The sequence below is a fragment of the Otolemur garnettii genome, unplaced genomic scaffold (assembly GCF_000181295.1).
Source record: "Otolemur garnettii isolate 467f Iridium unplaced genomic scaffold, OtoGar3 scaffold00103, whole genome shotgun sequence".
In the NCBI taxonomy this organism is placed as follows: domain Eukaryota; kingdom Metazoa; phylum Chordata; class Mammalia; order Primates; family Galagidae; genus Otolemur; species Otolemur garnettii.
Genome location: NW_003852498.1, coordinates 4784759 through 4788568, shown reverse-complemented (window position 1 = coordinate 4788568; position 3810 = coordinate 4784759). Strand labels below are relative to the sequence as shown.

The following is a 3810-nucleotide window of genomic DNA, read 5'->3' as shown; positions in this document are numbered from 1 at the left end:
ACAGATTGGGACCTGGGGACAATGGCCAACTGTGTCCATTGCCCCCTGAATATGTGACAATATTTAAAAGGCATAAACTGTAGTTTCATGAATTTAGATTAAATATAAGGAAGAATGTTTCATCAGTGGTGGACTAAGTCTAGCAGAGATGCTGGGCGTAACCGAGATGATTTAAAAGTGACCTCACAAGAATGTCACACTTGGATAATTAATTAATGTCAGTTTAGATAAAAGTTCTCAGGCCCCAAATTAGAATACCAAAAGGCTATTTATAACTATTAATATTATATCCCAGTGATTACTTGAAGTTTATGAGCTTCTTTTGCTGATTTGTCCCCCTTTCTTTTGTGGCTGTAGTAAGTGGCAATCCAGTTTCAATGGTTCTTTGTTTATACCTACAGGGAACATTAAGGGGTTGTTTCTTAAATCTTCACGCATTAAAAAATTTGTGCACCGTCACACAGGCAAACTTTTAAATAAAAGCATAAAGTAAAATTATTTGAACTAATTTTAGGAGCTAGGAACTATCCACAGTAAGACATTATTTCTGAATTGATAATTGGCATAATTTCCCTTTTCCATTAATGTTGACACGTTTCATTGCAGAAACGCTGTGAAATGTGAAATATGGATACATTTCACTGCTTCAGTGTGAAATACACACAAGGTGCACCTTCTTGTTTTTCTAAAATTTAAAAATTTGCTGTATTCCACAAGTCATCTGAATAAAGGATTTTAGATCTGTAACTTTAGAGGAGAGATAACTTGGGCCATGATGGTAGCACTGGAGATGGTGAAAAATTATTACACTTGAGATATAATTTGATGAGAAGGTTAGGAAGATTTTCTTATAGATTAATAATGGGAAAAGTAATTTAGGATGATTCTATAGGTGAGTCATCCTTAGCAACAGGTGAGGGAGGTACGATATATCACCTAGGGTGGAAAAAGGCTGCGGGTAAAGAGGAGGAACAATTCTGGACATTTTGAGGTTGAGATAATCAATTTTCATCCAACTGGAGGTTAAACAGTTGATATATGAGTCTTTAGAGTTAGGAGAGAAGTCTGGGCTGTAGATGCATTCTTATTTTAATGTTTATCTTCTTAAATTTCTTTTAGAGTATCTTTCCAGTCTTTTTTCAGGGGGGACAATACAGGCACATACAATATAAAGAAAAATTGATTCACAATCTATTCCATTAAAAAAAAACTTCACACCCCATAAACATATACAGTTATTTGTCACCTAAAAATAAATTTAAACTATCTTCAATGTAACCAGCAGTTCTCAACCTGTGGGTTGCAACCCTTCTTTAACAATAAAAACACATTGCGGCATTAGGAAGGCTGAGAACCCCTGAGTAAACCAAAACACAATTTAAGTTGCAGGCTATTTGAAGGAGAAAGGCAAACTGTAGCCATCATTAACATCACCTGAAAATGACGGGAGGTAAATTCCATTGTCTGATCTACGGAGAAGAAAAGGATGGCTTAAGAAGTTGCCAGGCCGGGAGTGAAGAAAACACTCAGTGTAGAAATGGTGTTGAACTGAAATAGTGCTAAGGTTCCTTTCTGCTTTCACAGTGAACAGACATTAGTCACTTGTCCTGAATTAAGAACTGAAAACCCTTCCCTTATTTACAATACGTGCCATAACCCCAAGACAGCAAGTTAAGAAGCGTTTAGAACATCCACGCACGTGCTAAACTTAACCAGCAGCTATTGCTGAAGATGAAATGAGAGTGGACTCTAATTTTTGGCAGGAGTGTGTAAAGGCAGCAGTGCTATCTGTGGCATGCGATGCCCCTGGCACAGGATGAAGGCAATCCCTTCCCAGGGCATGTCTTTAAGTTCACACTCTGAATGCTCTCAAGCATCACTGAAACTCCATATTTCCTCAATTATTTTGATCCTGCATTTTATTGGTGAACTTCCATGCTATTTTTAATTCATATGTATGTTGGTGTGGAGAAGAATAATGGGAATAAAGACAAACTGTTAAAGATGTGATCTATGTTAAAATGTCTTTTTACATCAAATAGCCATATTTTCAAGACTCTTAAGGCAGCAGAATAATGCAAATGCCATATTTGTTTAAGTACCCACGGATAACAATTCCATTGTCTGATCACATTGAGATGAAAAAATAGAAAAGAAAGACAGCGAAGATGGAGAAGGAAGAGAAAATTTTAAAAAATGAATTTCAAAAAATAAACATTATATACAAATGAACTGAATATTTTGAGAGATACCATCTAATTCCCCTAAAAATTATATTTTGTTACCCAGAACATACATAACTACATCAAAAAGTATTCAGTGCCCTCAGAGGAAAGAATCTGAAAGTCACATACGAACAAAAATCAGCTTTAATTTTCTCCTTCAAAAATTACAAACGATGCACTTATGAGAGGGACTTTACCTAAGAAATGCAATCAATGTAACCTGATTCTTTGCATCCTCGATAAATCCCAACAATAAAAAGAAAAGAAAAAAGAAAGAAAAATTAAAAACATTTACCCATGTCAGTATTAGTTTTAACATGGGGGAATGAGAAAAGGAAAAATGGGAGAGGGAAGAGTGAGCGCCAAGGGCAGCTGAGAGTAAGCAAAGGGAAAGGGAACAAATGAACACAAGGAACAGATGCAAAGTGTAAACATGCAAGGTCTGGTCTGCTCAGAAGGCGACCTTTTCCTTCTCTGAACCTTGCTTCCCTTCCAATATCCCTATCTCCATCGGTGGTACCACCCTTCATGCTTTAGCGGTCATCTGCTGAAAATCTGGGCGTCTTTAACCTAATCTAGCCCAGTCTGGATCTGCTCAGCAGCTTCCAGCCACGGCAGGGGGTGGCTGCCCTGCATCCCTCACCTCTCCTCACCGGGCCTCCAGTTTGCAGCAGAGGCCACGCTGTCTCCGACTTCTGTGCTGTGTGGTGCTGCTGCTGTTAACTCTGATGCCTCCGTCTCCTCACCGCCTTTGCCCCATTTCACTCAGGAAGCTCACCCCGAATAGTCCCCTACCCAAATGTTGACTAGGTACCCCTTCTCTTTACTCTCATGATGTCCTACATGAACCTCTTTTACTAACATAGTACCACAGTTACCTCCTGGGCCCGTCTTTCCCACAGATTGTGTGACCTTTTCTGTTCTATCTCTGTAAACCTAATGGCTAATATGAGGCCTACCTGATGCTCTAAGTCAGTGTTTTTCAACCTTTTTTTATCTCACAGCAGCCTTGAACCTATAGTTAAAACTTCCGTGGCACACTTAAATAATGTTGATCAAAAGAATATACTTACTATACTTTGAACTTGTTTTGAAAATAATACAATTCATGATCTCTAAAAATTTTCGCAGGACACCTAAAATCCTCTCGCACACCACTTGAAAATTACTGCTCTAAAAGCACCATAAAATGTTCCCTGGCTGAATGAGCAAACAGGTTAACAGTGAAATGGCATCGCCTATAGTAAGTTCCCTTCTCTGAGAGTTTTCAAGTAAATCCAACTGTATTAGGAGAATTCCTATGCTGGATTCGAGCTGTGATCTATCATATTACTTTGTGATACGTGTGCATTCCTTCCATTTCTACAATTTTCTTTCCTACTTGCCCAATCACTGACTTCGTACAGCTCTTTATAATATCTGCCAATAGGGCTATGTATATAAGCCTTTATACAGCTAATTCTTTTTGTGAGTTTGATTCATATTCAGGGCCTAGCCTGTGGTTGAAACATCACCTATTAAACACGTGCTAACACGTATATGACTTACTGAACACATCTCCTCTGGGTTTCTGAGGATCTGTCTG

General features: G+C 38.3%; 1 protein-coding gene across 1 annotated transcript in view; it reads right to left on the bottom strand.

Moving 5' to 3' along the window:
• NPNT (nephronectin) overlaps positions 1–3810 on the bottom strand; it is a 75707-nt gene that overhangs the window by 19571 nt on the left and 52326 nt on the right. The window lies entirely within an intron of this gene.